Below are 23,630 nucleotides of genomic sequence, written 5' to 3' on the forward strand. Positions count from 1 at the left end.
CCAGGAGTCCTGAGGCCCGGGCCCCCGGGGGACCCGCTGGGCGGAGAGCCGGAGATGGACCCCAGGGGGGCGGAACTTAGCCACTGTGAACACGATGCGGATATGAACTCTGTTCACAAGCTAAGCTAAGGCCCTGCGCCCTGGCGTCGGGCGGGCACCGGGCTGCTCAGGGACTGCCCCCCCGGAGCTCCCCGCCTCTTGCCCTCACCCCCCCCCCCCAGGCTGGCCTGGGGTCCCTTGTTCCTCTCCGGGCTCCTGCGGGGATGGCTGGGGGCGCCGTGGCCCACTGCCGGTTGGAAATCCCTGGCAATGTGATTTTGGGTGGTAGGATAAAAATCGCATCACCAGGAACCCCAGCTGGCAGGGCAGAAGCTGGCTTGGCTGCTGCCCCCCATGGGAGGGGGGGCCCCACACGCCATCCAGCAAGCTGAAAAGACAAGCGAGGAAGGCGTCAGGATCTGGGGCGGTGTCCCGGAGTCCCAGCGGGGCAGACCCCCCCCCGCACCCTGTGCTCAGATGCAGTAGCCTCTGGGGTGGAGCGTGGGGGCTGGCCCCTCCCCGGCTCACCGCCATGCGGCACAGCGCCCCCTAGGGCTGCATTGGCGCAAGTCTGCGCCTTGCCCTCAGGAATGGACCCGCTGCCCATCGGGCCCCGTGGCAGAGGGCGCGTCTCTGGCTGGGAATTCATCCCCTTCCCCCCCCCCCCCCCCCCCGAGTGTCCTTGGGGCGGGGAGAGGAGAGATCAGGGAGCGGATGCTTCTGGTTTTCATTCAAGCAGCTGTGAAGTCTGGCCGGGGCCGCGCCAGCTGGGTGTCTGAGCCCCGGCTGCGGTGGGGGAGGCTGCGTCTGAGCTTCCTGGGGGAGGGCAAGCAAACGCCATCAGATCTCGGAGGCCAGGCAGCCCCAGGGAGGCGAGAAACTGCCAGGGCCTGCTGGAGCAGGAAGCCCCGGACCAAGCTGCCGCAGATCGGGAGGCCAGAGAGCAGGGGACACCACAGGCCTGGGGGCCACGGCTTGCAGGCGGCTGCACCGTGCTCCGTAGGAAGAACACAGCCCCATCACACCTGTGCTTCCCGGCATGCACACTCCTATGGAAACCCCTCCCAGGCCAAGCCCGGGCACCGGACCCAGGCAGATCACAGCCGCACACGCAGAAATCACACCCCAGCTCACACAGAGACTGCTCCCCATGCACAGCCAGCCAAACCCACTGGCCCCGGGCGGATCACAGCCGCACACGCAGAAATCACACCCCAGCTCACACAGACTGCTCCCCATGCACAGCCAGCCAAACCCACTGGCCCCGGGCAGATCACAGCCGCACACGCAGAAATCACACCCCAGCTCACACAGACTGACTCCCCACACAGCCAGCCAAACCCACTGGCCCCCGGGTGTATCACAGCTGCACACACAGAAATCACAGCCTTGCTCACGCACAATGCCCCATGCACAGCCAGCCAAAGCCCCCTGGTCCCAGGGGTGTATCACAGCCCGCACATGCAGAAATCACACCCCAGCTCACACAGACTGCTCCCCGCATAGCCAGCCAAACCCACTGGCCCCGGGCAGATCACAGCTGCACACAGAAATCACAGCCTTGCTCGCTCAGACCGCCCTACGCACTAGCCAGCCAAACCCACTGGCCCAGGGCGGATCACAGCCACACACACAGAAATCACAGCCTTGCTCGCTCACACTGCTCCACGCACAGCCAGCCAAACCCACCGTCCCAAGCATATCACAGCTGCACACACAGAAATCACACCCCAGGTCACGCACACTGTCCCACACACAGCCAGCCAAACCCACCGTCCCCAAGCATATCACAGCTGCACACACAGAAATCACACCCCAGCTCACGCACACTGCCCCACACACAGCCAGCCAAACCCACTGGACCCAGGCGGATCACAGCCGCACACACAGAAATCACACCCTAGCTCACTCTCACTGCCCCACACACAGCCAGCCAAACCCACTGGCCCAGGGCAGATCACAGCCGCACACCCAGAAATCACACCCCAGCTCACGCACACTGCCCCACACACAGCCAGCCAAACCCACTGGACCCAGGGCAGATCACAGCTGCACACACAGAAATCACACCCCAGCTCACACACACTGCCCCACACACAGCCAGCCAAACCCACTGGCCCCGGGCGGATCACAGCCGCACACCCAGAAATCACACCCCAGCTCACGCACACTGCCCCATGTACAGCTGCATGCACACACGCAGAAATCACACCCCCGCTCGCTCACACTGTACCCACATCCACTCAAGGTGGCAGACAGCCCCCCCCCCCCCGTGCTTCACCTCACACACACACAGTCACTGTGTCATGTGGTCTCTCTGAGGCACTGTCCCTGGGCCGGTGAGGGGGGCAGGACCGGGGGGGAGGCGTGCACAGCGGCTATGGGTGCTGAGCAGACAGCCTGGGCAATGGGGACTGGCTCAGGCTCAGTGTACCACCCTCCCACCCAGGGACTCTGTAGCCTCACTGCTGGCTTGGACGGGCCCCTTCCCCACTGAAACCCCGGCCGGCCCCATGGCCTGGGGGGCTGGGCCCCGCACGAGGAGAAGTGTGCAGCTGCACCCCCGCAAGGAAGTGACTTGGTCCCTGTGGGGCTGGGCTGACGGCGTTTCCTAGAAGCCAGAGGAGGCGCCCGACCGTCAAACCGCAGCCCCATCCCCCTCCGCCTGGCACGGCCGCGGGCTTAACCCCTTCCTCCTCCAGCCACTGCCCGTTTCTCCTCATCGCGCTCTCCTCTCCCCCCCTCCTGGGCTTCCCCCTGCCCCCTCCTGCAGCCCACACAACCCGGGGCAGAGGGGGGGGGAATCTGGCCCAAAGAGCCTCTTACAGATCGCCCACCCCTGCCAGAGAAATGCAGCCAACTCTGGGGTGGGGCAGGAGGCTGTTTATATCGGGATCCCTCGCCCAGCGCTGAGATGCAGCTGCCTCGGGGAGGGGGTGGGGGGGCACTGCCATGCAGCATGGGGAGCGCTCGCCTGCCGGGGCCTGGGGCCTCCAGAGACAGGAGGGTGGGTCCCACCACGGCTCCACAGCCGAGCTCAGGCCCAGGCCGGGCAGTGGGAGGAAGCAGCCCGTTCAGCAGGGCCCTCCTTCCCCTGGCCGGTGGAGGGGCGCGGGGGCTGCCGGCCGGCCCCCCAAAGGCTGGGGGGAGCAGGGACTCACCAGCCAGACGGGGGCCTGGGCAGCGTCCGGAGAGGCAGCGGGTGCCCAGCCCCTCTGGGCTCATCACGTCAGCTCGGGTCCCCTCTGGAATCGCCCGGGGGCGGAGCCTCTGACACCTGCTGGGAGGAAGGGAAGGCAAGGTGAGGGGCTGCCCATCTGACCAGGGACTCTCCCAGGCTCCCTCATCCAACCAGAGCCCCTCTCTTGCTTCAGCCAATCAGAGGCCCCCATCCAATCAGAGACCCCCCCTCCCGCCGGTGCAACCAATCAGAGAGCTCCACAGGATCAGACACCTCTCCTGCTTCATCCAATGAGAGAGCCCACCTGTTCCATCCAATCACAGACACCCATCTGATCAGAGACCCTTCCTGCTCTATCCAATCAGAGACCCCCATCCAATCAGAGATTTTTCCCCCTCCTGCGCCATCCAATCAGAGACCCCCCTCCATCTGATCAGGGACCCTTCCTGCTCCATCCAATCAGAGCCCCCTCCTACGCCATCCAATCAAAGAACCCCATCCAGAGACACCGCTCCTGTTCCACCCAATCAGAGACCCCCATCCAATCAGAGCCCCTCTTCTGCTCCATTCATAGACCCCACCCGATCAGATCCCCCTCCTGCTCCACCCAATCAGAGGCCCCCATCTGACCAGCACCCCCCCCCACACACACACACCCCGGCCTCCTTGGGCCGACTCCCCCGGAGCTGATCCCGTGCTCAGGCCACAAGCTCTGAGAGCCCCCCCCCGGCCCAGCCCTCCCCTGCGCCGCCTGCCAGGGCTGGAGGCATCTTGTTTCTGGAGCGCTTCGAGATGCCCCTAAAAATAGATTTGAGCGAGCACTGAGATTAAGTGGCAGCTCCGGAAACCGGCCTCAGCAGGGTGGGGCCCTGGGCGTGCGGCCGCCCTGTCAGAGCTCGTTTGCATTCGCATGCATCAAACCATCCACGCTCCCAGGGCCTCTCCCAGCTGCGCCTGCCAGGCCTTCCCGCGGCCCCCCGCTCCCTCCAGCCAGGACCGGCTCCCAAGCCCGGCGCTGAGGCCTCCTTCCCTGCGAGGGACTCGGCTGCCCCGAGCCGCGCGGGGCCGGGAAACAGGGCTGACTGCCTCCGTCCAGGGCTCAGTGCGTCTGGGGGCTCCCGGGGCTTGTGTGACTCCCCAGCTGGAGCCCCACCCGGCCTGCGGCTGGCGCCAGAAGGACCGGGGGGCTCCCATTCCACGGCTAAGGGAGCTCCGGCGCCCAGCCCCAGTCCAGAGAACACATCCTAAGGAGCCTTTCTTCACCTGCCTCCCCCTCCCGCCTTTCCGCTGCCAGCCCAGGGAGGTGAAGGGGGGCAGGGCACAGGGGCGCCTCTCTGACCCCGGCCGCAGGGGAGCAGGCGGGAGCTCCCCTGGCTGGCCTGGAGGCTCCGTGGGGCATGTGAAGTCTGAGGTCAAAACTGGGGTCTCTCCCGCGGCACCTGCCGAGCTAGAACCGACCGGTCCCTATTGAGGGGGAGGGAACAGGACCTGGACTCAGCTTTATGGTGCCCTGGGCTCCTAGGCGCTACCGTAACACACCTAATACACAGCGTACAGCACCCAGCGCACTGGGCCCTGCCTGGGCTCCTAGGCGCTACCGTAACACACCTAATACACAGCGTACAGCACCCAGCGCACTGGGCCCTGCCTGGGCTCCTAGGCGCTACCGTAACACACCTAATACACAGCGTACAGCACCCAGCGCACTGGGCCCTGCCTGGGCTCCTAGGCGTTACCGTAACACACCTAATACACAGCGTATAGCACCCAGCGCACTGGGCCCTACCTGGGCTCCTAGGCGCTACCGTAACACACCTAATACACAGCGTACAGCACCCAGCACAATGGGCCCTGCCTGGGCTCCTAGGCACTACCGTAACACACCTAATACACAGCGTACAGCACCCAGCACAATGGGCCCTGCCTGGGCTCCTAGGCACTACCGTAACACACCCAATACACAGCGTACAGCACCCAGCGCACTGGGCCCTGGGCCCTGCCTGGGCTCCTAGGCGCTACCGTAAAACACCTAATACGTAGGGTACAGCCCCCAGCGCGCTGGGCTCCGGGCCCTGCCTGAGTGCCTAGGCACTACCGTAGAACACCTAATACACAGCGTACAGCACCCAGCACAATGGGCCCTGCCTGGGCTCCTAGGCACTACCGTAACACACCCAATACACAGCGTACAGCACCCAGCGCACTGGGCCCTGGGCCCTGCCTGGGCTCCTAGGCACTACCGTAACACACCTAATACACAGCGTACAGCACGCAGCACAATGGGCCTGGGCCCTGCCTGAACCCCTAGGCGCTACCGTAAAACACCTAATAATGAATCAGCGATTTAGAGGCCCCTCATAGTCTGAGGCTGTAGCTTACTTAGCTTGTGCATAAATCCGGCTCGACCTGCCAGAACCCAGCACGTCCGGCCAGCTGGCTTCCACCCCTTGTGGGGAATCAATGGACTGCTCCCGAGCTATGAAATGGCACTGCCACTGGGGCATGGAGACCACAAGCAAGAGCTCACCCTCCCCCCTTTGTGGCCCCTGGCAGGGGGAAGCAGCCGCCTTTGCCCCGAAGAGTTTACAAACTAAGTAAGCCGCCTCTCCCCCCCCAGGCCGGGAGAAAACGGAGGCCCAGGGCGGGGCAGTGACGTGCCAGCTCATTCCCAAGGAACCCCCAAACGCTGCGCTACCCACTAGACCACACTGCCACATTCCCATGGCCCTGTCTTGTTTGAAACCCAAACTCGCCTCCATCTCAGTTAGCGAATCACCTGGCCGGGAAGCAGAAACCGCTCCCAGTAGCCCAACGAAGAGCAGCCACCGTGGCTCGCCCACCTCATCCTTTCCTCAGGCGGTGAAGAAACTCGTACTTATCGGCGCAGAGGGAGAACCGCTCCAAGGTTGCTCCAAGAGGCTCTAGCAGGAAACCCGAACTCTCCCCTCAATGGCCTCTAACTAGGCTTCAGAGGGGACAGGAAGACCTCCAGTAAGTCATTTAAGCTCCTTCTGAAACTTTTTTCATCCTTTCCCCAGGGCTGGAAAATATCAGCTCATCTTGTGTGTGTTCTCCCCCCCCCCCCCCCCGGGGCTCCAGAGCAAACCGGTGTAAACCGAGAAACAATCAAATAACCCTCATTTACACTGACCAAATGCTCCTCCATTCAGAGGATTCTGTTCCACCGCAGGGCGAGCGGTGATTCATGTTGAAGGAAAACAGGCAAAGAATGCCCAGAATAAATTCAATTTCACATGAAAGGCCTTTTTCTAGACACTCCCAGCCTGTATGAATTAGGAAGCAGCATGGGGTGTCGAATTTTTTTTCCATCCAGCACGAAGATGCAGACAGCTCTTAGGTGGAGCGGCCGGAGGACGCCACTGCAGTGTTACACAAGGACTGTTTGCCCCGCACTGTGATGTGCTGCTGCTGGGGTGGAGTGAAACACCTTTTTAATCGCTGCTGGCCCAGGGCTGCTAAGTCAGCACGGCAACGCGCCTGTTTCTGGGACGGAAAGGGGGGAGCTGTTTCACCACCGCCCAACAACACCGCAGGGCACAGGACCAGGACAGGAAGTGACAAAGATTCCAGCCTGTGGTGGAAAATGCAGGGGCCAGACCGGATCCGCGTCAGGCTTTGGACAAGAGGACGCTGAGTAATGTACAAAAGCGGCCATCCACCAAGGATGGCTCTTCCCCCAGGGAATTCTGCCCCTTGCTTGTTCCCTGCTGGCTTTCCCTGGGAAATGGAGCCTGTTCAAGTACCGGCCCGCCCTGTCTCTGCTTGGGCCTGTGAGCGGCGAGCTGGTTCCAAGCACAGGTGCGCTACTGCAGGCAGGTGACTAAGCGCGGCCGGCGTGGATGTGAGGGGTGGGGATTTAGGCAGGGCCCTATGGAGCGTTTCACTGCCAACTCATCCCCAGTTGCCTTAACTGAGCTTCAAGGAGGGGCCGTCTTCCTGGCTGGCATTTCCCCCGGGGCAGCCAGGTTCTCGCCTCCCACGGTGCCACTGAATCACTTCCCTGCTCTGTATTTGCAAAACACGGCCCAGCACGCTCCCCAGGGCCCAGGAGCACCCGGCAGGCCAATGGGAAAGCTGGGACAAGACGCCAGGACCGGGGATCATTACTCTCCAGTCTGGCTTTTCCCAGGCCTCAAGGCGCCCAGCCCCTCTCCTCTCTCAGCGCCCACCTAAGGCTGGAATCTCCGGTTGCACCAGGGCCAGTGAGAAGGGTACCTCTCCGGGCCCCATTCGCATCCGCTCCTGACATCGTGAAGCCACCTGGGAACAATCGGTCCCAAAGCGGCAGTTTCCTTTTGCCCAGCAGTACCCCGGCTCCCGGCCCTGGACTGACACGCTGGTGGAGGGGGGTGGCCCCCGAGGGAGAGCGTGGCGGGGAGCCGGGGGGAGAGGCGGGGTGCCCTGGAGTCGAGGGCCAATCTCAGCCTCCGTTTGAAACCGCAGCCTGGCCGCGCCGGGCAGCATGTCTCGTGGTCTGCAGAGTCGCCGCTGCCTTTGGTGAAGGGGGCCCCGAAGAAAACCTCGGGACCGACCCCAGGGGCAGGGCTGCCTGCCTGCGTTTGCAGAGAGCCTGGAGCCAGAGCTGGGAGAGGGGAGTCCTGCCCCGTGCCCCGCGGGGGGAGTGGAAAGCCAGGCCACGTGCTCACTCCTTCCCCCTCCTGCGAGGGAGGCCGGCCGGGCGGAGCAGCGTGCGCGATTTCTCTCCTCCGGGCTGGGACGAGCGGAGCCCCACGGAGGGCGGGGAGGAGCTCTCTGATTATCTGCACAATCTGCTGTGATCAGCATCTGCACCTGGCAACCTGTGCGGGCAAAGCTTAGAGGAGCGCTCGCTCCCCTCCCACGCTCTGGCGCCCGCCCTGGGGTGCCTCTGGATGCTCCAAGGGCCCGGAAACAGCTTCCCCCGCCGAGCTGCGGGGGGAGGGGACCCAGGAAGGTCGGGGCGGTTGCTGGGTCTGAACCCACAGCTGGTTGTACGCGGTGATCCCGCAGGCGCCCCCGCGGGGGAGGGTCTCGGCCTGGCGGCGCACTGCGGTTTCAGCCCCTCCCCGCCAGCGTGACTTGGAAGCCGGGTGGGGAGGGGGCCGGCCTGGCTTGGAGCGGAGGTCGCACATGGAACGGAGCAGGGCGGTTGGACAGGCTCCGACATCCCCTTTCCGCTCCCAGATGAAGCTTGGCTCCGGCCGCTTGCGTGCGAAGCCCTTGCAAATAAAACCCAGCTCTCTTCTGCTTCTGCTGTTCCTCTGGAAGGTGCGAGTCGCACGCGGGCGGGGGGGGGGGGGATCCTGCTGTATAAATAGGGGAAGCTTCGCAGCCAGAGAGAAGAGTGTGCGAGGCATGCACCGACAGACAGCGAGGGAACGCGCCTTGCCGGAGGTGCAAGGAGATCGCCTTCCCCCGCCTACGCCCCAGCCCTCCCAGATCCAGTCTGCTCTGCTTTTCCACCCAGTCCCCTGCTCGCTGGCCCAGAGGCCTCTCCCCCGACACGCTGCTGGAATGTGGAACTCCCTGCCGCAAGATGGCCCGGAAGCCAAGACCCGGCCAGAGGCAAGGGGGCACCGGAGCTGGACAGGCCTGGCCCCGCTCACCGGGAGGGCTAAGAGTGAACAATTTGGGAAGGGAGACGAAAGCTTGTGCTCCGCGACTGGAGCCAGTCCGCAAGTCCCAGGGACTGGTCTCGTTCCGAGGCCTCCCAGGCACCTGGTTCTGGCTCCGGCGCCAACATGCCTGCGACTCCCTTGCCTGGGGGTCGGGGTAGTTCCAGGGAGAGAACCCCGGAGCCCTCCTGCCACCCCCACCCAAAGCACGGATTCCCTGCCGGGTCAGGGACCACGCCCAATGGTATTCACAAGGGGTCCGCATGCTGCTAACTCCTCCCCCCCGATCCCAGCTTCAGCCCGGGGTGCGGGGGGACAGCCGGGCAGGGACCATGAGTGGCAGGGGCTGCTGCTCAAAGCTGGCAAAGCCCTGCCGGCTGGCACCGGGCATCTGTGAGGCAGCGCTGTCTTGTGGGTAGGGCTGCCAAGCCCGGAGGCTATTCCAGGTCCAAGGAGGGGAGTGCGGTCTAATGGGTAGAGCGGGGGAGCTGGGAGGCAGGAGTCCGGGGTTCTACGGCTCTATGATCACTGGCGTGGGGGACGGGCAGTGCACAGCCGGTATTGCTGGTATTTCTGGATTGCCCTGAGCCCGGTCCTGTTTTCCCAGGCCTGCCAGTGCCTTCAGCCAGCCGAGTCAGGCCGGGTCGTAGCCTGACTGCTCCCTCTGGGCCCCCGCTGTCTGTGCCGAGGCCGCCCCTTGTACGGTACGAACGGAGCCCTAGTAAAAATAACCCTGGGCCGGCCCTGCGCCACGTGGTGCCGGGAATGCAGGGCGGGCTCTCAGCCCTCCTCCCTGAGCTGCTCAGCGCAGGCCTCGAGCAGCTGCCGGGGGAGGGCGTGTCCCGGGGGGGTCCCCCACTTTGTGGAGACAGGCTCCGTCTGCTCCCCTATCCCGTCATGCATCCGGGATCCAGCCCTGTTCTGTGCCTGGGGGCTGCCGCGCCTCGCGTGCCAGGGGCCTGGAATGGCAGGGCAGGGGGGTCAGGGACCAGGCCTGCTGGGCAGCCAGAGGGGACGGTAGCTCAGGGAGGGTCGGGCCTGGCTGCGGCGGAAGGAGACGCACGAGGGGAGACCGCGGAGCCGAGCTCCTATGGAAAAGGAACCAGCGAGTAAATGAAAGAGGCGCGAACGCGCCCGTATCCGGAGCAAACGAGCTTTCGTTCTGGGTGACAGACCGGGCGGATCTGGAGGGGCATCGCCCCTTTCTGCCCTCCCCGGGCACTTGTGCGGCGGCACCAGAGAGATTCCAATGCTGCCTGGCTGGCGCACCGGGCGCCCGTCGCCGGTGTTTTGCCTCTACCGGCGGTGCACATCCGCACGCGCCTCAGTGCACGTACAAATTTATCCCGCACGTGGCCGCAGAAAGGGGAACACTGGCCGTGGCCTCGAGTCTCGCCGTACAAACGGTGCACATACAAATTTAGCCCACGCCGGCTTCCGAAAGGGGCCCGGCCAAGGCGGCGTGCACCGAGGGCCGCTCTCGAAGACAACGTTTAGGAAGGCTCAGGCCGGTGGCCTAAAGGGGTGGAGTCGACGGAGCGCAGGCCCCGCTCGGGCGCAAGGCAAAGTCGGTCGCCACGTTCCTTCTTGTCAGGAGAGGCCGTCACCTCTCTGTCCACTAGGTGGGGCGCTTCTGGACGGCGCAGAGAGAGGCCGGGGGCATGACTTAGCAACTGACTGCCGCGGTTTTTATTGCAGCCATGACAAAGCCAGGGGCGTGTGGTGCTGCCGCCGCCGGGCCGCGCCCAGCCTGTGCCGCGGAGGTGTGGACGGTCTTTTTCGGAGGAAATCGCTTCTGAGCATATTGACTCTCGGCTGTCAATCAGGGTCACGCTGCCACGACGCCACCGCACTGAGACCGGATCAGAACGTGGCCCGGCCCCCACCTGCATGCTCCTGGGGCGGAGAAGGATCCGCTTCTGGCCTGGAAATGGGGGTCACGCTGCTGGAAAACTTATTCCCACAGGCCAGCTAAAGCTTAGCCCCAGGTGGAAGGGAGAGCAATGTCCTCGGGAACCACTAAATCCAGGCCCCGAGGGGCAGAGCATAATGCCCCTGAGTCCCTCAAAGAATCAAAGCAAAACTCTGGAATCTGTTGTGGTCTAATGTAAGGGGACACACACACACACACACACACACACACACACACACACACACCCTGAAACCAGAGGCATTAAGGTCTTCACACACACACACACACACACACACACACACACACACACACACACACACACACACACCCTGAAACCAGAGGCATTAAGGTCTTCAGTCTCAAAGGCTGGCTTTGCTGGCAGGTTTGCAAACTTCAGTCTGAATTTCAACCAAACGTCTCACCTAGTTCCTGGAAATTTGAACCCCTCGGCCCAGGCTGCCTCGGCTTTTGGAGGTCTTCCTGGCCACTCGACTTGGTTGAAGTTTTTCAAAGAAATGTCCCGTCCCCCTCCGGCCCCATCAGAAAATGCAGGGGTTTTGTGTCTCGGTTGAAAAGGTTCTTTTTAATTCTTTTTGTTAAAAAAAAAAATCATCAAAACCAAAATGAAACTTGAATTTTCATCTCTGTTCCAAATTAGTATTTTCATTTCTCTGGGGTTTCCAAAAAATGGGGAGGAGGGACCCTTTTTCTGGACTCCGTCCTTCAACTACCTCTCCCTTTTTTAGTTAAAGGGGGGGATGTTTTCTTTTTTAAAGGCATAAAAATACCCCGGATCTGAGAAATCAGCCTTTTTTTCCAGACTTCAGAAAAGCAAAACATTCCATCCACAACAATCGGGCACCGCAAGTGTCATTCTGAAAGTTTCTCGTGGAAAAAAAACCAGCAGTGGGTTTTTCAAGCCAAAATGTTGATCACAATAGTTTCTCTCAAATCTGCCAAAGAAATCACATTGGATTTTTCCACCAGTTCTATTCACAATCGCAACAACCTTGAAATCCTTATCAGTTGCCTTCTGCCTCTCTCTTATCTGCGGCTCCTGCACAGTAGATCAGGGCTTCTGGGCTCTGAACCTAGTTTAAGTTTAAAGCCGGAAAGGATTTTTAGATCCTCGAAGTTGACCTTCTATATAACTAGGCTTGGTAAACGGCACTTCACACGCGCGCGCGCACACGCGCACACACACACACACACACACACAACTTCCATGGATATTAGACCTTCTATATAACTAGGCTTGGTAAACGGCACCACACACACACACACACACACACACACACACACACACACACACACAACTTCCATGGATATTAGACCTTCTATATAACTAGGCTTGGTAAACGGCACCCCACACACACACACACACACACACACACACACACACACACACACACACACACACACACACACACACACACACACACACACACACACACACACACGATCGTAACTGAAATTTACAACCAGGCGAAAAATGCTTCTTGAGAACTAGAGGTTGGTTGAAGGGTATTCACTTTATATATTTGGACGGGATGGCAGCAAGTTGACATCTTAACAGCTAGAAAGCTTTCACTTTGGCTGTCCAACATCTCTTGTCCTTAAACCAGTATTGTCCAATCCCCACAATTTCTCGCAATTGTATAAACTGAAATTGACACCAACAACCAAAGCTTCAAATCCAGAATTTTTCACAACTAGACAAACACAGGGAAAAAAACCCTTCAAAATAAACACGACTCATCCGCCAAAATTATATCTGTATAAAAAGCCAAATTCTGCCAAGTCCGTGTGTCACTCCAGGCCTCCAGATTTTTGGGGGTTTTGTTTTCCAGATTCAGAGCTTTATTTAGGCTTAAACCATTCGGGTCACTGGGAGAGGCAAAGCTGTCAGCCAGGCCACTCCCCTGCCTTGTGACCTTGAGCAAGTCATGGCCCTGCTTCGTGCCTCAGTTTCCCCGGCTCAGAATAGGAACCCACTGAGCATTTCTCTCTAAACTCGGTGCCAAAAGTTCCTGATATCAGGTGCCAGACTTGAGACACAACCAATCCGAAGGGCAGTTTCCCCGCAGCGCCTCTAGCTGGAATCTGCGGTAGGGGTAGGTGTTTCCAGCAGTTTGAAAATCAGGGACATGGTTTTCTCACCTACAGAACCCCCCCCCCCCATACACACACTGACAGCACTTGGCAAAATGGAGCTTCGAGGCTTGTTGACTGTTTCCACGCTCCCCCGCCAGCAGAAAGTAAAGTCCACCGACCTTACCAAGAAAAGGGACAGCACGCAGAGATTGCCTGACTGTCACTGCAGCGCAGAGCACGCGGGACCCGAAATACGGCGAGGGAGGAACGGAGCAGGAATCCTGACTCCTGACTGATACAGCTGACTGCTCCAGAGAATCCTCCCCGAGGCCCCGATTCATCAAAGCGCACGAGCACATGCCGAATTGGGGCCTTCACAACCCAGGTCGCTGCCTTGTATTTTTCGGCTGGATGAAGACGGCCAAGAAAACACACGGAGACAACTGAGGGCATCTTCATGTGGACCAGGAGGTTTTGTGATGACGCAAACGTGGGGCGGGGGTGAGGGGTGCTGAGCAGGGCCACGGTTTTCAGCGCGCCACGACCTCGTGTGTCCAAACCGAGACGCCGATAAGGAGGCGGGTGATTCTGAGAGGCCCTTGGCACTTTCTGAAAAATCAGGTCCCTATAAGGCATCTGGAATCGGTGCCCCACACTCATGAATTGGCTATAGGACATCTTGTCCCACAAACGTGTGTATCTACACCCGTATACCCAGTCCTGGTCCATATACGATCACAATCAGACTGCATGTACAGCCATGGCCTGTCTACACATGCACACACGGCTAGGGCATGCTACTTGTCTAGGAGACAGTGCAGCCTAGTGGAAGGAGGACAGGTTCCTGGCTCTCCCATCAATCTCCCCTTGAGCAAATCTCTGAGCCTCAGTTTCCCCGTCAGCACAACATGGGTAGCAATACCAGCCTCTTTTGCAGAGGGCTCAGAACCTCCTGCCGGGGAGCGGTAGAGCAAGGGTATGCCTACATTACCCCGCTAGTTCGAACTAGCGGGGTAGTGTAGACATACCCCAAGGGATTAGTTCGGTTTGCCTGAGTAGCTCCATTCTAGAAGAGCCTTTCCAGCAGCTTGTAAGTTTCGCCTTCGGGCTAAATCCTGGCACCTCTCTCCTTTGCTAGGGGGTGAATCGTTTTGGAAACTCTGAGCAAAACCAGGTCCGCTGTTTTGGGGTACAAAGCCAGCGGGAGTCTGGGTTGCCTTTGGCCCTCCTCAGTGTTACTTTGGTAACTTTTTGTACACACCCAGAGAGGGAGCAGAGAGTCATGTGTACAGGGAAATCAGGGGAGTTGGCAGAGGCGGGGGGGGGGGGGGAGGGGGGGATGCCAATAGCCCCATTTTGCAGACAGGAAAACTGAGGCAGAAAGCAGGGACCTGAACCTCTGACCACTAGACCGAGCTCCTGCCCACAGTTCGGAATCCAGAGGATCTGGCGCCCAGCCCGCGTCTACTCAGGCTTAGGATCAGTTGCAAAAACTCCTGGGAGAACCGTGCGACAGGGCCTCCCTCGATGTTCTCCTGCCGTTCTGGATCGAGCTAAGCTCCGCCCTCCCCAGTGACGTGATTGTGTCCATAGAAACTCTCACACTTCAAAGGGGAAGGTGGAAGGAGACCAAAGACCCAGGGACAAACAATGGAGAAACTCAGCTGCTTCCACACAATGTCTGATGGTGCCCAGGGGGGCTCTAAAAGTTTTATTGCCACTTGTTTGGGAAAACCGGTGTGTGCTCCCTGGCCATGCCAAAGGGAGCGGGGCCGGGCGAACTCGCGCCTCAGAGCGGAAACCAGGGCTCCGTGCGGTCCAGGAGCCAGGACTTCTGAGGTCGAGGAGGGCAGTGGGGTCTAGTGGCTAGTGCAGTGGGGAGGGGCTCTGGCCCCAGCGTTGGGAGGTGAGTGGAATTTAGTGGGTTAGAATGGGGGGGGGGGGCTGGCCCTTTCCCCCATCGGCCTCTTCGTTGCTTCGCTGCCCAGCTCTGAGCCTCCCTGTGAAATGGGACATTGGGCCCCAGCTCCTGAGGAATGGAGCTGGGACGCATTCGGGCATCCCCAGAGGGGGGAATCAGCAGAGCTCTGTGCCTCAGTTTCTCTTCCCACTTTTTCTCTAGTTAGTCTGGGAGCTCTGTTGGGAGCAGTCTGCCTGTCCTAGGCGGAGTGAAAGCCCCGCCGGGGGGGCAGCCCCACCTGCGAGCTGGACGTGCACGGGGAAGTCCCCAGGCCTGCCAGGGCTGAGAAGGAAGGTGGCAGGGTCAGGGCCGGGGCGCCACCGCGCTTCCTGAGATCTGCCGTTCCCCGGTGAGCGGGCTCAGCACGTGGGTTTCCCAGGGATGTGCTGCCGGTTTCCAGGACTCTTGGGCTCCCCTGATGGGGAGCGCAGCAGCCGACTGGACGGAGCAGGGTCTGGGCCCCAGGGATCCCCAGGCTCCGTTGCAGCCCGATGGGAGCTGCTTGACAAAGCTCTCTGCTGTGTCTATAGCTGAAACTGACAAGCGGCCCATTCCCAGTCTGGGAGGGGGGGACGAGTGCAGGGGGCTCGCCCAGCAGGACAGGCGCCCAACCCCCCGCGACAGGTATCTCCATGCCTGCGGCGCGCACAGCGACAGCTCTGCAGGTGCAGCCTCCCTGCCCGGCCCTGCAAATCTGGTTACGTATTAATGGCGTCCGAGTGACGGGTAAACCTGGGCAGGGCCGCTTCTGCCATTTAACCGTCTGCTGGGGCCTCAGCGGGAAGTGCTAGACATGTGGGTCACCCCAGGGGGAAATCAGCAGAGCTCCATGCCTCAGTTTCTCTTCCCACTTTTTCTCTAGTTAGTCTGGGAGCTCTGTTGGGGGCAGTTTGCCTGCCACTTTGTGCCGGGACAGCAACTGGCCTGACGGGGCCCTGATCTTGGCCAGGGTCTGGGCAGCGCCCGGCCTGACGGGGCCCTGATCTCGGCTGGGGTCTGGGCAGCGCCCGGCCCGACGGGGCCCTGATCTCAGCCGGGGTCTGAGCAGCGCCCGGCCCGACGGGGCCCTGATCTCAGCCGGGGTCTGGGCAGCGCCCGGCCCGACGGGGCCCTGATCTCAGCCGGGGTCTGAGCAGCGCCCGGCCCGACGGGGCCCTGATCTCAGCCGGGGTCTGGGCAGCGCCCGGCCCGACGGGGCCCTGATCTCAGCCGGGGTCTGGGCAGCGCCCGGCCCGACGGGGCCCTGATCTCGGCCGGGGTCTGGGCAGCGCCCGGCCCGACGGGGCCCTGATCTCGGCCGGGGTCTGGGCAGCGCCCGGCCTGACGGGGCCCTGATCTCGGCCGGGGTCTGGGCAGCGCCCGGCCTGACGGGGCCCTGATCTCGGCCGGGGTCTGGGCGGCGCCCGGCCCGACGGGGCCCTGATTTTAGGTGGGACTTTTAGGCGCTACAATAACACACGCACTAAACTAAACCGCAAGAGTAGGGGTGCTCCTGTAAGACACCTCGTGTGTCTGCTATTTGATGATTTTCTTTGGACTCAAAGCAACACCGCGAGCCCACCCTGCTGGTCAGGTACAACGGCAAAGCCCAGTTCAAGAGCCACTCAGCTCCCCCATCAACCCAGCTCCTCAGCAACCCGACAACTCCCCCTGGACTCTGCTCACGGGCCCGGGAAAGCCGCTGGCTCCCAAAGCAGAGCTCTGGCCTGCTTCACAGCCGGGCAGGCGCGTCGAAGGTCAGAGCCAGTTCACCCCCCAGCTGGGACACGTCCCTAGTCTCTCTCGGCCTCCACGGCTCCGGTACACCAGAGGAGCGCGCTGCCTTGGCTGGAACACGTGCCTAGAAACGGGTGTTCGATTGTGTGTGTACCTCCTGCTCACAAGCTGCAGAGTGTGTGTGTGTGTGTGTGTGTGTACCCCCCCACCCCAGCATGTTTTCCTGTCACTGATCCACAGATGTTCCCCATTTCTCAGCGATCCAGGGAGCAGAGACCCGAGGCCTCCTCTTGACAGGACGTCGCCCAACCCAGCTGACAGCTGGAGATCTCGCAGCAGCGCGTGGTCGTCGGCGATAGCTTTGCCGAAATGGCGCTTGAGGAGACTCTGCCCAGGCCCGACTGGCGTCCTCGCCTGGCCTGGTCGCGCCCTGCCCAGCACTGCTGCCCGCCGAGAGGGCAAACGTCACCAGCCAGCCCTCTGCAAAATCCCGAGATTGTGCTGAAAAATCACGACGCTCTCGGTGGGCATTTCGCTTGCCTGCTGCTTTCTGCACCTGGAGGGAGGACTCGAGTCAGGGTTTTAAACTTTTCTCTCCACCCACGCTGGCCAGAAACATCCTTGGGGAAGGTCGGCCGGATGATCATCCATGCTGCAAGCTGGGGATTCCAGAACCACATCCTACCGCGCGAGAGGGGGCTGCAGCCCCAGCCTGGGATCCTCAGCGAGGAGAGAGACGGCGTCTCCCACGCGTCAGCGGGAATTAACGGGATTCTGCGGCAGGGTCCGCTTGGCAGCTCCCACTTCGGCGCTGAAGACCTAGCCAGGTGTCTGTGGAGAAGTGTGCGCTGGAGGGAGAGCCCTGCAGAGCCACGGCTGTCCGCGGGTACGTCGATGCCGAGCTCCGTGGCTTGGTTTTGCCGACACAGACGCAAACGCTGCATCTTGAGCCCCGCAGATGTGCGGCTGCGTGCTCAGTCTTGGCAGCTGCGGGCGCGGCTCTCCGCCACGCGGCCCTGCAGATGCGGACACCCACGTTTCGAGCACAGAGTTTGTATCCGCGTCTGTATCCCCACAGCTGAGCTGCGGCTCGGTGCCCACAGCTGTGGATCCCTGTGGCGACAAAGCGGCTGTCCGCCCATGTGCCGGGCACTGCCCATTTTGTACCATGCAGGGCTCTGTCTGTGGACCGGGAACCGTCTCTCACGGCACCCGCACAATGGGATTCTGGCCCAAGACGGGGGCTGCAGGCCGCTGCCGTAATACACAAAAGAAACGCACAGGAGTCCTGACCCGTAATACGAAGGCTAAGGACCCTCGCCGGGCGTGGACGTCAGTTTCAGAGGGATGTGCTGACCTCCTCTCCAGAATCTAAGGCACAGGCCCACAGCTCAGAGCTCCAAGGCCCCCTTTTCAAAGAGGCCCTTGGCCCAGACATGTCAGGACTTTTATGGAGATCCGGGGCCACGTACACCGGCACGCAGGGCGAGGGTCCCCCGACAGGCAAAAGGGGGGTTCTTCCCAACACAGGGTTACTCTCATCATCAGAACGGAAATCGACACCTCTCGGGTCCTCCGCGCCCGTCTGTGCGAGCTTCCGTTTCCCCGCACCACGCTGCAGCTGGGTCAGACCCAGACGCCTGACTCTGCTTGGGGCAGATTCAGAGACGGAGCCAAACGTGTGTGGCTTAGAGCCGGTGGTTGGAGACGAACCTTCGGCAGGCTCAGATTTCTGGGACACCCTTTGTACTTTGTGTGTGCGTGTTTCACCAAATAGCCACACGCTCGCCCCCGCTCTCACGCACACACCAGTGGCTGGAAGGTCAGGCGCGGGGCGTGTCCCGTTGGGCCGATTCACAGTCGAAGAGGGGGACCAAAGAAACGAAAAGAAGGATTCGGTGTCTCCGCAACGCTCTCTCTCCCCTTACTTTGACAGGCGCTGTTTTCTTTTCAGGCTCTCGGGCCGAGCACGGCGCGCGCCGGGGCGAATTTTGGTCGAGTATCGGTGCCATGTGAGGTGTCACTGCCGTGTTTACGGTGCTGAGAACTGGGGCGAGGCTGGGGGTGGGTGAGAATTACCTAGATGAGAACTAGCATGGGGGGAGGGGCACGGACAGACCCCAAATTCTCAGCGCTGCTGAAATCAATCCCTGATGTTTGTGGTTGGTCGTTTTGCGTCGCAGGGTGTGGCCGAAGAAGCCAGGCTCTGGATTTCTGCTCTCTGCAGGGACGAGTTAGAGACAAGCCCAGTGGGATCGGAATCAGCCCCCGATCCAGGGGGGAGGATCCTCGGGGGCCGAAAAGGAACCCAGCTGCTGTTCCGAGCTCTGCTCCTGTCTCCGGCGCCTGGGACACGGGTGGGTCTGAGCCCCCGGCCGAACCCGCTCGCCTCCTGCGTAGGACGTGATCACCGCTCAGCTCGGCCCCGGACAACCTGCAGTGACGGCGCATGGGGGCACCCCCCAGAGCTCCCCTCAGCTCCCCTTCCCCCGCCAAACCTTGCCACTTAGCCTGGCTCTGCTGCCGGGGGGAGGGGGGAGGATCCTGCCTGCACAGAGGCCTCCTGGCTGCGTCCCCAGGGAGACTCCAGTGCACCCCGAGTTGCTGGCACTGATGTGGGCGTTAACGGGGTCTCTTGGCCTGGCCCTGCCTGGCTGGAGGAGGCTGTTCCTCAGCGGCAAATGCAGTGGGGGTGGGGAGGGGGCTGAATTCCTGTGCCAGCCCAGATCAAGGAAACGCCCAAGCGCTTGCTAACATGTCAGGCTGCTGGGCAGTGGGAAAGCTCCCATTGATTTCAGTGGGTTGGGTCCTTACAAGCTGGTAGCCCCCAGAGGCATGGTGTATGGGGGTAGGTGTGAGAGAGGTAGCCCTCAGAGACATGGTGTGTGTGTGTGTGTGTGGTGTGGGTGTGAGCACACGTGCGTGTGCCCAGTGCACGTGACTAGGAGACATCACCCTTAGGAGCGACCATAAGACTCTCAGAAGAGCTGAGCATCAAATCCGCCTGAAATCAGTTGGCAGCGCCTCCCGCGTCAGGCCCACGCCCGGTTTCGCAGCAGGGCTGGGGCGCCCCCGGGTGCTGATGGGACTGGCTCTGCCCCCAGGCGAGGGCTCTGGCTGGGGCAGGACTCCGTGGTTGGTAGGGCTTGCCCTCCCGTTCAGGGATGGGCCCAGTGTGAAATTGACCGCCTTGGCTCCCCTCCAGTCGTCCCTCCCTGGCTCAGAGAAGGATCGCCCTAGACCACGCTCCCTTTCCTGAACAGCCGCAGCCCGACGCCCGCTCCCCAAGCCAAACGTCCCGAACGTGGGGCGAGAAGCTGGGATCCACAGAGGGCCTAGGATCAGCTCCGCGAGTACGGCGGCCTCCCCCTGCAAGGCCCGTCCACTCCAGGCAGCAGGATCCCAGCAGGACGTCGGGGCTGGCGGCTCCTTCCCCAGGCCCAGAAGGACCAGCTGGACCCCTCTTTGCGGCCCTACTTCTGCCGTTTGACCCACCCGCTGAGTCCCTCTGCCAGCAGCTCCCTGCCTGCTTGGAACAAAGGCCGCTTGTTTCTTTTCCAGGGAAGGGGCTTTTTCCAGGGGGCCTCTTGATTTTATTTTGCAAGGGAAAGAGAAGCTGAGATCAGTTTTGAAACCCAGCCCAAGCGTCCCGGGGCCGGGGCTGCCCTCCCCAGCTCCCCCGGCCTGTGCACGGCAGATCTGCCCGTGGGCTCAAAGCCTCTTGGCCTTTTTAGGGGGGCGAGGAGCAAAGATCCCACGAGCCCCTTGGAGAACCCCGCAGGCGCTTTCCCCGCCCGGCTCCCGGTGTGTAGCGCGTGGGGGGGTCAGAGGTGCCCGTCCCGGCTGGAAGGGGCTGTCACGCACGGGGCTTCACTCCAGCAAACAAATCTGGCATTAGGGCCACGGAGCCTCTCGCGGGAACCACGCCCTGCCACCAGACGAGAGGACGACTGACGTGGGCCGGGGCACCTCAGGCGAGGCCCAAGTCACGTGGCTGGGACGCTGCGGATGGCAGCCGGGTCTGGAGCGGCGAGCGAGCAGCCAATGAGAGACGAGTCAGCGGCCTGGCCCGGTGCCGGGGCGTTAACGGAGCTGCGCAGCCGAGCGGGGTATCTGCGCCACGACCCCCCCAATTCCACACTGCGCCAGGAAGCCCCGGAATGCCCCTCTCGTCCCACCCAGGGACTCTTCTGCCCGCAGGAGGGGCCGCGTGGGGCTAGTTCAGGGCTGCTCCCGGTCCAGACGCCAGGCCGGCCATGGGCAGTGCCCGTCTGGCTCTGTGCGGGGGCATGGCCGAGGGGTGGGGGTCGCCTGGGTGGCAAGGAAGAGGGGGAATCCAATTGGATTCTCGTGCACGCGGCGCGAGCCACAGGAGGGACAGAGCGACCAGTCGAGGTCCCGGCTAGAACACGCATGTGGCTCCCACAATGCTCCCTCCCCAGCTTAGCTGCCCCATCCCGGAGGGAGTCCCAGACGCGCCCACGGGAAGGGGGTCTCGGGCTCTCGCCAGCCAAGCCTACACTGGGCAAGTCTCGCCCCAGGGCAAACTGAAGCCTCAGCAGTTTTGATTCCCAGGCGCTTACGTCACAAAGGAAACCGAAGTTTGGCCCACGTGTCCTTGCTGGGACCGGCCCAGGACCCCACCGGAGGGAAACGACGCACCCGACACCTAAACCCCCCTCCGCCCCATCCCGGGATGTGGGGCCCGGGGCGTTGGCAGGAGAGACGGGCGACAGACGGAGGGCGGGCTCCGAGCACCCCCAGGTGGGGTGGCCGCCCTCCCAGCCTTCCCCAAAGCGGCAGCTCCCCGGGGGGCCAATGGGAGCTGGCGGGGCCTGGCCGTCGGGGTCCTACACGGGCAAAGGGTCCGCAAGCCTCATCGCTTCCACCCTTCCCCGGCCCAAAGCCCACGGTGCCCACACCTGGGGGTTTAGAACGAGGGCCGCGGCGTCTTCGCACTGCGCAGGGCCCTGCCCGCCTGCCGGGAGCGAGGCCGATTTCTGGGGCGGCTTCAGCCCCGCGGCTCAGAACCTGAGCCCCCCAGCCCCGGCCAGTGGTGGGCTAGCGACAGAGATGCCAGGCCCCCGGGCTGCCCAAGGGGGGGCTTTTATCGCCCTCCCCCGCCCGGCTCGTCCGTGGTTCCACCGTGCCCCTCTGGACAACGGCCAGCGCCCAGCCCGTCCGGCCGCGCCAGCCTGCGCCGAGCCCACGTCCCGAGGCCCAAAGGTGCCCGGGCGGGCTCGTAATTTACCGAACGCTTCGGCCCACAAAAGGGAAACGCGAGAGGCACCAGGAAAGAATGAATCACGCTCGACGGTGACACGCCAAGGCCCAGCCTGCCCCCCCCCCCCCCCCCGCACGCTGGGATCCGTGGCGGTGCGGGGCCCACCCCCCATCTCACACCCCTTCCCCCCTGTCCTTACATAACTCCGCCCGGGCGGTTATACAACTGCAGAGGGGCGCTGGGGAGAGGGACCGACCCGCCTCTTGGCCACGCTGCTCGGCTTTGCCTCGACGGGGAGGGGGGTGGCTCTTCCGCCCCCGCCCCCCGGGACCCCCTCCCCAGCCCCGAGCCCCTTCCTGGGTTGGATTGATTCGCAGCGGGCCCGCCCCCCCGGAGAGGCGGCTCGGGCCCCATCTCGCCCGTCCCGGGTCACCCCCGAACCCGGCTCGGAACCGGGACCGATCGGCTTTGCCTTAACCCGCCCGGCGCCGCCCCGCTCAGGAGGGTCCCCGCCTGGGGGCGGCCTCTTGGGCCCTCCCCAAACGGGGCAAGAGCCGCTTTGGTTCGTGGCCACGGACGGGGGGGGCTCGCCCAGCCCGACCCACCGCGCTCCGCCCGCCGCATTCTTTCCATCCCGCAAGAAGCCGCCCGGCCCGGGTGTTTACACGAGAGTCCCCCCCCCCCGCCCCACGCAGGGGGCTCGTCCCGCTCCCCGGGACACCCGCCACGCGGGGAGATCGCGGCCGCGGAGCCCAACCCGGCCCCCGTCCGCTGGGACCGCGCCCCAGACCCCGCGCCGGGGGGCGCACCCGCCCGCCCGCCCCGCACGCCGCCCGGCTCCGCACGCGAAGCCCCGAAAAGTTCCTTACCCGCCCCGCAAGTCTCGGCTGCCGGAGCTGCGATCGCAGGACCCCCCTATAATTCCACTGGGACGGACAGAGGACGGGCGGGCGGACCGACGGGCGGGCGGACGGACAGACGCTCCCTCCGGCTCCCTCCAGCCAGGCTGGGCGCTTGCCCATCTCAAGTCACTGACTTTTACTCAAAGAAGGGAAATCCTTTTTAAAACCTTGGCCCCGCCCCCCGTGCTAATTACGAGGGGCCGAGGGAGAGATGAGACCGGCGGTGGGCGGGGCCTCCTTACTGTAATGCCTGGAGTAGAAGATGACTGACTCCCTTTCAAGTCTGCTGGACCTGCTGACTCAGTGGGAGCTGCACAGGGCGGGGATGTCTTCCAGGAAGCAGGGTTTTTGCGGGGGGGGCCCGCAGGCTCCACAGAAAGGGGAGATCCCCGGCCGCCCCGTCCCTTTGGACCCGGAGCCGAAGGCTCCCACAGATCTGGGGTGGCTTTGGCCACCAGCCCCGAGAGGAGGCCGGCCCCCGAAGATTTCAGGCCGGCCAGGCCCATGAGACAATCCGCTGACTTGTGCGGTTGGCGTAAAATGAATGGAAGCGGCTCTGGATTTTCCCGGCCTTGCGTGGTGCGGAGCGAAGGCTCTCCCCCTGGGACCCGGCTGGAAAGAGCCGGTGGTTTTGGGGCAGGCTGCCTCGGAGATGACAGATGAGGCTGGCGTTGAATCCATGTGTCAACCGGACTCCCATCTAGAGCGCTGGCCTAAAGTTCAGCAATCTTCCTGGCTCTGCCACTGGCCTGCTGTGTGACCCTGGGCAAGACCCTTACTCCTCCAGGCCTCAGTTTCTCCATCTATAAAATGGGGATAATGGTCTTGGCCTCCTTGGGAAAGGGCTTGGAAATCGACCGATGACAGGCCCTCTCTAAGAGCCAGGCCCTGGGGCCGCTGCGCACAGCCGTGAAGTTCAACACATGAGTACATGTGTGGAAGGTTGGCGCCTGAGCTGTTTTGCAGTTATGCCCATGGCACCTCGGC

General features: G+C 62.5%; 1 long non-coding RNA gene across 2 annotated transcripts; it reads right to left on the reverse strand.

Moving 5' to 3' along the window:
- Positions 1–185: 185 nt before the first annotated feature.
- Positions 186–23,222, reverse strand: LOC142825299 (uncharacterized). Of its 2 annotated transcripts, none has more exons than XR_012899733.1 (3): positions 22,611–23,222; positions 3,201–3,319; positions 186–855 (listed from the first exon to the last, which is right to left on the reverse strand). It is a non-coding gene; the product is annotated as an uncharacterized LOC142825299 (long non-coding RNA). The 2 variants fall into 2 exon arrangements; XR_012899732.1 differs by having other exon boundaries at positions 193–427; positions 22,611–23,214.
- Between the last annotated feature and the right edge of the window lie 408 nt (positions 23,223–23,630).

This window comes from Pelodiscus sinensis, unplaced genomic scaffold, assembly GCF_049634645.1.
Source record: "Pelodiscus sinensis isolate JC-2024 unplaced genomic scaffold, ASM4963464v1 ctg88, whole genome shotgun sequence".
Classification (NCBI taxonomy): Eukaryota; Metazoa; Chordata; order Testudines; family Trionychidae; genus Pelodiscus; species Pelodiscus sinensis.